Genomic DNA, 12,541 nt, shown 5'->3' on the forward strand with positions numbered 1-12,541 from the left:
CTGCATGTTATGTGTCTGCTTCTGAGGATTGCACATCTAGTGACACTATCTGGTATCCCGCTGATCTTTTGGCAGGTGTTTTTGACTTAATTCATATTGAGTTTGGGGACTTCTGTATCTTTCTCCATGAGTTGCTGTCCAAATAGCATTGCCAAGTTCCCTACCTCGGACTTGGCGATGAGTTTTTGAACCTAAATCTGTGATTTCACATTTATTGCCATCATGTGTCGTTTGTTGCATTCAGTCCGTTGTTACAGTTTATGGAGACCAAGGTGAATTACGATTGTGCATTCAGCATCTTGGTCATGCCTCTTGGTCCTGGGTCAGCTGTAGTCTTCACCCACACAGATGACAAGGAATTGAATGGGATGGAGTGCTGGGTTCCTCCACTAGAGACCTTTCCCAGATTGACCTCAGTTTTTTAATTGACCTTTGGGGTAGGTCGTTCAGTTACCTATGTGCTGTATTTTCCCATTTGATGCCTAAAGACATCATGAATAACAGTCAAATGCATTTGTCAGATGAGGCCTGAACTTGATGTCCAAAACCCTGGGTTTTCATACCAGCTCTGACATTTACTAACTGTGTGACCTAGGTGAGTTATTTATCTTCTCAAGTCTCAGCTTACTAATCTATAAAATGAGGCTGAGAGACCTTCATGGACAGACTAAGGTAGTGCTTGTGAAAATGCCTGGAAATATTAACTGCAATCTACCATTGACCTGGGCTCTCCATCACAGCGGGAAAGGCCGCCCTTAGAGGTCCTGTGAACTAAGCCAACCCTGGTGGCACTGGAGTAGCGGCCTGAGTGGTGCCATGCATCATTCTGAGGGGCAGGGTGTTCTAGGTGGAGGGAACAGCAAGTGCAAAGGCCCTGAGGCGGGAGCAAGCTTACAGCATTTCAAGGACAAAAAGAAGGCTGGTGTAGTTTGAGTGGTATGAACAATGAAGACAGTGGGCAATACGGTCACAGAGGTCATCAGTTTCAGATCCTGTAGAGGCCATAGAAAGAGTTCCAATACTGATCTAAGTGTGATGCTAAGCTATTTGAAGGTTTTATTTTGTTTTGTTTGAGATGGAGTCTTGCTCTGTTGCCCAGGCTGGAGGGCAGTGGCTCTATCTCGGCTCACTGAAACCTCTTCCTCCCGGGTTCAAGCGATTCTCTTGCCTTAGCCTCCCAAGTAGCTGGGACTATAGGCATGTGCCACCATGCCCGGCTAATTTTTTGTATTTTTAGTAGAGGCGGAGTTTCACCATGTTGGGCAGGCTGGTCTTAAACTCCTGACCTCAGGTGATCCTCCCACCTCAGTATCCCAAAGTGCTGGGATTACAGGTGTGTGAGCCACCACGCCTGGCTTATTTAAGGGTTTTAAGCAGGGGAGTGATGCAGCCTGGTTTATGTTTCAGAAAGACCGCCCTGGCCACTGTGTGCAGAGTGGACTGCAGAGGAAAGGGCAGAAGCAGGAAGATAGTTTGCAGTCTTGTGGAGGTTTTGGAATAAGACTGTGGTGGGCAAGGACACTGGGGATCCAGTTTGTTCAATGCCAAGAGTTTAAATCTGAAATGAAATAGCCCTCTGCCTGCCAGGCCTTGAGCCCAATTTAGGTTCCCTGTTTACCTGGCCTTGTTCATTCCACATAGACCATAATCTAAAGATATAAAGGAATGAGTGGACCATCAGCATTGCTAAGGCACAAAGTGGAAGGCAGGCCTCTCTAAGAGGTGGACTCCAAGGCAAGCTTGGGGTTGTCTTTCTGGATGAGATCTCCCCTTTTTGAAGAGAAGTCTGCCTCTGCAAAGAGAGGTCCCTCCTGAGCCTTAGGTCACTTGGAAAGCCTTTAGTGACCTTTGCTTTTGTTGTGCAGCTGAATTTTCAGGGCTCTGACTCCCCAAGATCAGGGTTAGGCAGTCCAGGGCCAAAGCTTTACTTTAGGGACTAGATGGGTCTATGGGCACCAACTCACAGTCTTAGGGTTAGGGCTTTAAAACCTGCTTTGGCACATTGAGGTGCTGTCTGGGATGTCCCTTCAAATCCTGACTTTGCCACTTTCTCCTTAACCTCTCTCTGAGCCTTAGTTTTTTTCATCAGTAAAATGGGATCCCAATGCCTGCTTAGTGGACTGTGGTAGGGACCACATGGCAGAATCACTTAGCAGTGCCTGCCTGTGCTCAGGACTTGTAAACATTCTTTTTATTATTATACAGTACCATCAGGCAAGCTGTAAAGAGGCTGTATCCCCTTTCCTGCCCCTCCTTAAATAAGAGGGTGACTGACATGCCTTCTACCCTGTACAGTCTCCTCATCAGCAGCACCCCATTGTCTCCCTTGGCCCTCACCACACCCAGATGAGGAAGCAGAGCTCAGAGGGATCCTGGCTTCGCTCAGCAACTCAGCTAGAAAGTGGCAGAGCCGGGATGTGAATGTGGTTTTCCAAGTCGGGGTCCCTGGTTTTCTCCTCTGCCCAGGCCACTGACTTTCAAAGTAGGCTTCTCTTGTTTGTTTGTTTGTTTGTTTTTGAGACGGAGTCTCACTCTGTCGCCCAGGCTGGAGTGCAGTGACACAATCTCGGCTCACTGCAACCTCCAACTCCTGGGTCCAAGCAATTCTCCTGCCTCAGCCTCCCGAGTCGCTGGGATTACAGGCACACACCGCTACCCCTCAGCTAATTTTTGTATTTTTAGTAGAGACGGAGTTTCACCATGTTGGCCAGGCTGGTCTCGAACTGCTGAGCTCAGGAGAGCCGCCTGCCTTGTCCTCCCAAAGTGCTGGGATTACAGGCATGAGCCACTGCACCCAGCCCAAAGTGTGCTTTTCTAGCCCCAGAATTTGAGGGTGGCAGCTCCAGGACCAACTGTGAATGTGTGTGTAGCCCCTGCCTCCCTTTCCTCCTTCAAGCAGAGGTGTTCATTATTTCTGTGTAATACATTAGACATGAGCCTGAGATTTCATTTGAAGAAAGGAGTTGGCTTTTCTAGTAAACCCTGAGTTCTAGGCCAGGTCCCCTGGTGGCTGATAGGTCTATTTGCTTTTCAGTGTTAGTGTCCAGGTGCACTTTAGAGTTGTGGCTGAGCTGTTGAAAGTGTGCACTCCAAAGTCAAGCTTAAAAATGGGCCTGCCACCTGCCCAGCTGGGGGATCTCGGCTGAGCGCTTAGGCTCACAAGCCTGCTGTGAGGAGTAAATAAGCTAATTCGTGTAAAGTGCCTGGCCTGCAGAAAAAGCTCAATAATAGCTCTTCTTATAAGAAGCCCTAAGTGAGAAACTAATGCTTTATCTGGAGGAAGGAACCATTGACAGTATCATTTCAGACATCGTGATGCCATTGGGCAGGAGTTATCAGTGTTTTGGGGTGAGCTGGGGGGCAAGTCCCAGGGCCCCCTCAATGATGCTTGGCTTCCTTTAGGGTGGGGACTGCTCAGGCCCCCCACCCTCTACAGTCAGACCTTGGGCTGGAAGGCTGCAGGTGGGGACAGGGCGGTGGAGAGTGTTCTGTTGGTAGCTTGGCAGCCAGGCTCGTCGTAAAGGGTCATTCCCCAGGAGCTGGGATGATTGAACAGATTATCTGGAACAATGGCTAATTAGGAACTAAGCTTTTTGGCAGGAAATATTTCTTTTTTTTTTTTTTTTGAGACGGAGTCTCGCTCTGTCACCCAGGCTGGAGTGCTGTGGCCGGATCTCAGCTCACTGCAAGCTCCGCCTCCCGGGTTCACGCCATTCTCCTGCCTCAGCCTCCCGAGTAGCTGGGACTACAGGCGCCGCCATGTCGCCTGGCTAGTTTTTTTGTAGTTTTTAGTAGAGATGGGGTTTCACCGTGTTAGCCAGGATGGTCTCGATCTCCTGACCTCATGATCCGCCTGTCTCGGCCTCCCAAAGTGCTGGGATTACAGGCTTGAGCCACCGCGCCTGGCAGGAAATCTTTCATTCTAAGCTTGGTAAAGTTTCACACCCTACCCTGGTCTCTGGGCGAGATACCGAGATGCGGAGGCTTCTCTGTCCAGGCCTGAGAACCGGGAGCCTGGGCTCCCCTAACTCAGGGCCCCTGTCTCCACCTCTGCCCTGCCTTACCTGGAAGCCATAACAAAACAGGCAGCCATTTGGGAGGTCACCGGGCCAAATAAACGAAAGGTGCCAAGGTCATGGCTCACTCCCTGTGATTTTAGGCAAGTCCCATCTCTCTCTGGACCTGGTTTTCCTCACTGTAACAAGGAGGGGCGGCCACAGAATTCTGGACTCCTTCAGTGACAGAACCAGAGAGAACTTTCCAGACCCAAGATGGTGGCCCGCCTGGCATGGCCAGATCCTCCGTGCTCCTCCAAATCCCCAGGCCCTCCTTTTCTGTCCCCAGATCTCAAGCCACTCTTCCCAGCCCCTGGGCGCCGCCACCTGGCTCCTGTTCCCAGGGCTAGCCTTGGAAAGCACATTCCCTTTTTCCGTTTCTATTTGAGTCAGGTAGCTTTCTGGCCTCTAATTTTAATCCTGGTGAACATGATTCATGAGGGGCCAGGGCTGGGCTCTGCAGCGAGGCTTTTAGAATCCCCAATTAAGGAGCCATCAATAATATATGAAAAGTGTAGGGGGAGTTATGGCTAGGGAAGGGTGAGAAGCTTTTGAGGTGGAGAGTAGTCTGTCAGCTCCAGCCTCCTATCCCACTGGCACAGCCCCGGGGGCTTTGCAGCTGGTACATGGCTCTGAAGCTCCATCCAGCTGTAATTTGTAAAAAGGCAAGAGCTGCCTAAATCCAGGGCTGTGAAGATTGTTCAGGCTTGCGGTGAGCCACCCATGCATGCCTGAGGTAGGGGCTGTGGTGAGCACGAGGGATGCTCTGCCTTTCTCACTCCTGCCAGTCCTGGCCCTTCCTCACCCACCATGGGTTGCCTCTGGGAGGGCTTCTCTGGCTTCCAAGAGCTCTGTTCCTTCATCAGTAAAGTGTGGATGATAATAATTTCATCTCCACGGGGTCATTGGAGGGGTTAAATGAGATCATGGATGTGTGGAAGTGTTTTGAAGTTGAGAAGTCAGGATACCAAGCGGAAGGAGGAAGAGGAGGAGGATCGGGCGGAAGAAAGAAACCTGAGCAGGGGTGTCCACAGACTTCTGGGTGACCCAGGGCTCCACTCAGCGCTGGGAGCCCCACCGGCTGGGTTACTGTCAGCATCCGTTTTCTAATGAGCTGTATGACCTGGTCAGAACAGCCCCCCTGCCCACCTTCTCTGCCTTTGTTTTCTTATGTGTTAATTGAGAGGATTTGGTTCCTTCCAGCTCTAAAATCAGGTCCTAGGTCAATTTAGGTTTTTTTGATGGTTGTTTTGGTTGTTTTTTCTTGTTGTTGTTTGTTTGTTTGTTTTTGAGACAGGGTCTTGCTCTGTCGCCCAGGCTGGAGTGCAGTGGCGTGATCACGGCTCACTGCAGCCTCAGTCTCCTGGGCTCAATTGACCCTTCTGCCTCAGCCTCCCAAGTAGCTGGGACTACAGATGTGTGCTTCCATGCCTGGCTAATTTTCTTATTTTTTATAGAGATGGGGTCTCACTATGTTGCCCAGGTTGATCTCAAACTCCTAGGTTCAAGCGATCCTCCTGCCTCCCAAAGTGCTAGCCCAACTTGTTAATATTTTTAAAAGGAAATCACAGGAGAGTTGAGGACTATCTCTCTCCTTCTCTCTCTCTCTCCCCCCTCCCCGCCCACTCCCTCTCTCTCCTGTCTCTCTCTCTGTGTGTGGCGGCTGCAGGGAAAGGGATAGAGGTTGGGCAGGGTGTTAGGTCAGGGACACTCACGTTATCACCTGATCTATGGGTCCACCCAGACCCGCAGGGAGTGTTAACAAGGGAGCTGGCACAGTAATCCCAGAAGTTCAGAGACTGCGCTAGGGAGTAGAGAAACTATAGGGATAAAAATTGTCAGACCTAGTCCCAGCCTCCATTCACAGCATAAGCCTCTTACAGGTTAGTTACCACCCAGGCTTGCCATGGCGATGGGAGAAGGCAGTGCTGCTCTCTGAGAGGGAGGTAGAGGGCCTGCCTGGTGGGGTCTGTGGTCCTGGAGGGAAGCAGCCCCTCCCAGAACCATGGAACTGAGGCTGGGCAGGAGTGGGAAGAAATACCCTAACCTCTGTCTCTTCCCGTCTCCCATCTGCCAGTGCCTCCCACTGGCCAAACCCCACTGGAAGCCACAGGTTGAGGAAACAATAGTGATCCTGTTCAAAGGGAAGCAATCTCCTGTAGGATGAAGATTGGAGCTGGGGTGGGCAGCAGGCAGCAGCACGAGACTCTCCAGCCTCCAAATCAGCCCAGGCCCAACTGCCAGCCCTAAGAGCTCCCTGCGGGCTGGGCGCCTATGTCTTGGCAGAGGCTGGCCCCTCCTGGCCCCGTAGTTGGATGTGGGGCAGGAAGACCTTGCTTGCCCAACCTGGGTTCTCAACCTCAGCCCTGCTCTGGGCTTCCCTCTGAGGGTGGTCTGGCGACACAGCTGCCTACCTGCCCCATACATCCCAGCTCTGCTGTGTGGTAGAGTCCCAGGGAGTCACCTAATTTCGTCTCCAAAGAAGTTTCAAGTCTGCCCCCACTTTGAGGGTCTCACTGGAACTGATGGTATGTAATTAATGCTGCTTAATTGATATTCATGGAGCTTAGTCATAGAGGTTGTAGGAGCCCTTGGGAGCATCTTTTGGGGCATGTCAGCCTTTTCCACTGAGTTTTGTTGCCGGGAAGAGAGCCTTTCAGAAGGCAAATTCCCTCATTTCTAGGCTTCCTTGTCATTTGTACTTTTTCTTTCCTTCTGCCCAGTAGGAGGCCGTCCCAGCCCTGGGAGTCAGGGAGGTCCCCTGTCACCTCCCCTGTCACTCAGCCCCCTGCCTAGTTTTCATCCCTCAACCTCCCCAGTGCACACTTGCCCGCCTTCCCTGACAATTCTCTAGGGCCCTCTGCATCACATCCTGCATGCAGATCTCTGGGTATACTTCAGCCTTTGTTCATCAGAATTCCTGTGCTTACCAGTGTTTGGTGGTCTGTGAGCAGAGTGATGATCCCTCACTCCCAGTATCCTCAGAGCCCAAAGTGTGGACAGAGGGCTCAGAAAGGCTTGGAAGCATGGGCTGTCATGCCCAGGGAGCTGGCAGAATGAACAGGGCTGGCTGCGCTCCGTATTACAGGTGGTGAGGGGTTAATCCCCCTGCTCCTTCCCTAAGCAGGATTTGCTGTACAGCACTTAGATTGCATGCCTTCCTGTGGTTCCCAATGCTTGGCTGCTAATATCTCATCTCTCCAAGTCCCTTCTGGCTTGAAAACTCTATAAATCTATGTAGAATGAAATACAGCCGCCAGAATGATTTTTTTAAATGTCTCTTCAGTTGTGTTCCTGCCATCATTAATGGGGTGTGCATTGGGCCTGACGGGACCTGGTGGCTTCTCAGATTTTAAAATCCAAGTTTTAGCATTTTTTCCCCTTTGTTATTTATCCAAGTAATGAAGGCTATAAAACATCTCCAGTAAGTTCCCAGATTGTGGATTTTGCGGTTGTTTGTGATCTGCATGTCTTAACTACCTCTGAGTCTTAGTCATCTTTCACTGTCCAGCCTAGCTCGTGTGCCCCTTTCCTGCTCTAGGAGATATTGGGAGTGGGCTTGCAGTGTCCTGTTTCTGGGGGAACTCCATTTTCTTCTTAGGCGGAATCAATCTCTAGGGTATTCCCCTCTATTAAAGCTGCAAGTGCCATTTTAAAAGCAGCCTTGTCATCTTCCTTAATGGGTGTTTTCCTTGGAGCCTATGCTGGGGGTGGGGTGGGGTGGGGAGGGAAACTGCATAAAGGATGCCTGCTCCTTCTGGGTTGGAGCTTATCTAAAATCCTGCTAGAGGGATGCTTTGAGGTTGTTGAAGGAGGAAGGCAAGTGTATTGAGAGGAAGGAAGTCAGTCCCTTCCTTAAAGGAGGATTTTCTCAAACCTGGGTGTTTACCTGGAATATTTTGCAGGAAAGCCATTAAGAGACATGTTCCTTTTGTCTGAAGGCAGGAGGTATTCATCAAGAATAAGAGCAGGAGAGGAGAATGCAGGAACTCTTTTGGAAAAGGGGTTATGCATTGTAAGATTGTTACTGAATTTAGGGGATGGGAAAGGACCCCAGTCTTATTCAATTTGATGTCCTCTCCATTGCCTGACACACACTGGGACGTGCATAAATGCTTGTGAAGTAAACCTCATCTTTATTTGATTTTCATAATGCTTGATGACTCCTCACAGTTAGATGCAGTAGAAATATAATGGGTTTTGGAGTTAGATATACTTGGGTTTAGGTCCCAGCTCTGCCTTGCTGTGTGATCTTGGGCAAGTTACTTAACCTCTCTGATTTTTAGTTTTCTCGTGTGTAAAATACCTCACAGGATTTTTGTGATAATTGAATGAGATAACTTAATGATCCATTAACCTGGTGAGCATTTAGTAGGGGCTCAGTAAATGTTAGTTTCCTTCCCTCCTCCTGCTATATTCTCATTTGTTAGTGGTTCTCAACTCCATCTGCACATTATGATCAGATGGATCACATTATGATCCCTTTTTTAAAGGGAACTTTTAAAAAAGCAGTTGTTCAGGCTCCACCCACTGAGATTTGGATTTAATTGGTCTGTGGTGGGGCTTGAGCATGGGTATTTTTAAAAAGCACCTGTTAAAGCATATATTTTTTAAAAAGGTAAAATCATGACTACCATACAAGTATAAAATTAGCATGACAAATATTTATCATCAAAGCTTGTTAATTAATGAGGAAACCAGTAAGATGTTGCAACCAGTTCAAATAATTCAAACAACACACACATATAGACGATCAGGAATACTGAAATGAATTTACACATAGATGCAAAATTGGTCAATGTCCATATGGCACAAAATGTTTAAAACTGCTCCTCGTGCATTGTATGTATTCAATAAACAGCAGCTGTTATGATCTAAACTTGCGACTATGTATTAAATGCTGTGTTAGGTCCTGGGCTGCAAAGATGAGGAGAACCTGGATTCTCCTGCTGCTTGAGAAGCTCACAACCTAGAGGGGTAGAAAGAGACTCCGTAGATCATTATCAGGTCATGCAGTAAGTGCAGCCTTAGAGATGCAGGAGGACAATGGGCGCACACAGGAGGGGTAGGGAGTTGAGGAACAGGATGGCCAGGGAGCTAAGGCTCCAAGCATTAGGAATTGGCACATGTGGGGGGGCCCCTTAGGAGGCTGCCATGGTAGTCAAGGTGAACAGGTGAGAAAGTGATGAGGCCGGACCAAGGCCACAGCAGAGGAAGAGATTTAGCAGATGAGATTGATTGGAACATGAGATTGACTCGCCAAGGGAGTGAGGGACAACAAGATGCCAAATCTAGTGCTCTATGTTACCTGGAGTGGGAGCTTCCCTCTCCAGTGAGATGGAGTCTTTCTCTGTCACCCAGGCTGGAGTGCAGTGGTGTCATCTCAGCTCACTGCAACCTCCACCTTACACTGGGTTTAAGTGATTCTCCTGCCTCAGCCTCCCAAATATCTGGGACTATAGGTGTGTGCCATCACACCCGGCTCATTTTTTGTGTGTGCGTGTTTTTTTTAGTAGAGATCGAGTTTCACCATGTTGGCCAGGGTGGTCTCAAACTCCTGACCTCAAGTGATCCGCCCGCCTCAGCCTCCCAAAGTGCTGGGATTACAGGTGTGAGCCACCATGCCTAGCCCCTTTGGAAGTTTCTAACTTAATTCAGGGTAGAAGGGACACTCAGGGTAAGCCCCAGGTAACCCAGGGCCTCATCTACCACATGTGTGAGGGGCCCATGTGCTGGTGTTTTCCTGGACTGCAGAGCCCCATCAAGGAAGACTGACACTCTGACACTCAGGATTATTAAAAAGAATAAACAGCCCATTTAAAATATTTTGCTTTGCACCTGCCTGTCTTACTGCTTTGAGACTCTGGTAAATATTGTAACAAACAGCACCCCTGCCTTCATGTAGCATACAATGTGGTGGGTTTTTCGTTCATTTGCTTTTGTTTTGAGAGACAGGGTCTCTCTCTATTGCCCATGCTGGAATGCAGTGGTGTGATCATAGCTCACTGCAGCCTCACCCTCCTGGGCTCAACCATCCCCTCACCTTAGCCTCCTGAGTAGCTGGGACCCCAAGTGCATGCTACTATGCCTAGCTAATGTTTTTTGTTTTTTAATTGTGGGAAATAAAAGCACATAGCATAAAATTTTCCATCATAACCTTTTTTTTTTTCTTTTTTTGAGATGGAGTCTCGCTCTGTTGCCAGGCTGGGGTGCAGTGGCATAATCTCGGCTTACTGCATCCTCCACCTCCTGGGTTCAAGCAATTCTCCTGCTTCAGCCTCCCAAGCAGCTGGGTCTACAGGCGTGCGCCAACACACCCAGCTAGTTTTTGTATTTTTAGTAGAGATGGGGTTTCACCATATTGGCCAGGACCGTCTTGATCTCTTGACCTCGTGATCCGCCCGCCTCAGCCTCCCAAAACCTGGGATTACAGGCTTGAGCCACCAGGCCCGGCCACATCATAACCATTTTTTTTTTTTTTGAGACTAAGTCTCGCTCTGTTGCCCAGGCTGGAGTGCAGTGGCCGGATCTCAGCTCATTGCAAGCTCTGCCTCCCGGGTTCACTCCATTCTCCTGCCTCAGCCTCCTGAGTAGCTGGGACTACAGGCGCCCGCCACCTCGCCCGGCTAGTTTTTCTTTTTTTTTTTTTTTTGTATTTTTTTAGTAGAGACAGGGTTTCACCATGTTAGCCAGGATGATCTCGATCTCCTGACCTCGTGATCTGCCTGTCTCGGCCTCCCAAAGTGCTGGGATTACAGGCTTGAGCCACCGTGCATAACCATTTTTAAGTGTACAGTTCAGTAGAGTTACAAATGTATTTGCATTGTTGTGAAATAGGTCTCTAGAACATTTTCATCTTGCAAAACTGAAACCCTTATCCCATTGAACAACTCCCCCTGCACCCCTCCACCCTGCCCCTGGTCACTGCCATTCTACTTTCTATGTCAATGAATTTGGCCACTTTAGATACCTCCTGTGAGTGGACACGTACATCATTTGTCCTACTGTGACTGGCTTATTTCACTAGCACAATCTCCGCAAGGTGCACCATGTTGTAGCACACGACAGGATTTCCTTCCTTTTTTAAGGCTGAATGATAGTCTATTGTAAATGCAGTGGTTGTGAACGTCACCTCTTAGCCCCTCACCCCTTTTTTGAAATAAAAATTTTGCTCAAAATGTCTACTGTATTGAGCAGATACAAAAGAGAGCTGCTTTGATGGGATGGTTGGCCTGGACTCATGCCCACTCTGCCCTCCTCTATGGCCTATGGAGCCTGCAGGAAACTTGGATCCCAGTGGACCGCCACCTAGCCCAGTGGTTCTCAAAGCGGAGTCCCCAGACCCACAGTATCAGCATCACCTGAAGACTTCTAAAATGCAGATTCCAAGGCTCCATTCTAGACCTACTGAGTCAGAGCTTCTGGAGTGAGGCCCTCCACAATCTGTATTTTATCAAGTTCTCTAGGTGATTCTGATGCCCAAAGATGGGGAGTGACTTGGCCTAAAGTCATTTGTGAAACTGATTGGGATTCAATTATTGACTGCCTATTATGTACAAAATTCTAGAATATCAGCTGCAAGGGCAACCAAGACAATTCAGTCTCTGAATTAGTTAGCTATTGCTGAGTAATAAATCACCCCAGAATTTAGTGGTTTAAACAACAGGCAGTAATCTGAGTGCAGCTTTAATGGGTCCTCTGGCTCAGGTCTCTCTCACAAGGTCACAGTGAAGGTGTTGGCCGAGGCCTCAGTCATCTCAAGGTTCAACTGGGCAAGATTTGCTTGCAAGCTCACCCAGTGGTTGTCGGCAGGATTTCAGTTCTTACGGATGGGCAGATTGACAGCCGCTGTTCCTCACTGGTGTTAGCCTGGGGCCTCCTCCTTTCCTTGCCGCCCTCTTCATAAGTCAGTTCACAACATGGCAGCTGGTTTTATTAAGTGGGCAAGCAAGACAGAGCAAGAGAGGGTGCCCAGACGGAAGTCATCGTTGTTTATAACATAACCTTGGAGGTGACATTCTATGACTTGTGCGATACTCTGTTCAGTACAAGTGTGTCACTAGGTCCAGCTCACATTCGACAGGAGGTGATTATGCAAGGGCATGAATACCAAAAGGTGGGGATCTTTTAGGAGGTGGTCTCCTATGGTCCCTGCCTCTGCCCTTGTGTTTGCAACTGGAGAATCAAATAAGTACACACCTAATTGTGGAATCAATGATCAGAATGGTGGTCATGGAGTGGGCACAAGTTCGGGGAGGCTCAGAGAAATAAAATTCTCTGGTTGGAGGAATCAGGAAAGCTTCCTGGAGAAGGTGGTATTTGCATCAGGCCTTGAGGGAATGAGGATATGCCACTGGCAGAGACAGGGAGGCCAGGTGAAGGGAAGGGCCTGCTCCGGTATGAAGACCATCAGCTTGCATGGAGATGGGGATGAAGGGAAGGGCCTGCTCAGGTATGAAGACCATCAGCTTGCATGGAGATGGGGA

The 12,541-nt window shown here is 49.0% G+C and overlaps 1 protein-coding gene across 2 annotated transcripts in view; it reads left to right on the top strand.

Annotated features, from left to right (window-relative positions):
* The window catches only part of CPNE5 (copine V), a 98,520-nt gene that overhangs the window by 25,396 nt on the left and 60,583 nt on the right, over window positions 1–12,541 (top strand). The gene's annotated exons all lie outside the window — the stretch shown is intronic.

Source organism: Colobus angolensis, unplaced genomic scaffold, assembly GCF_000951035.1.
Source record: "Colobus angolensis palliatus isolate OR3802 unplaced genomic scaffold, Cang.pa_1.0 Scaffold24, whole genome shotgun sequence".
NCBI lineage: Eukaryota > Metazoa > Chordata > Mammalia > Primates > Cercopithecidae > Colobus > Colobus angolensis.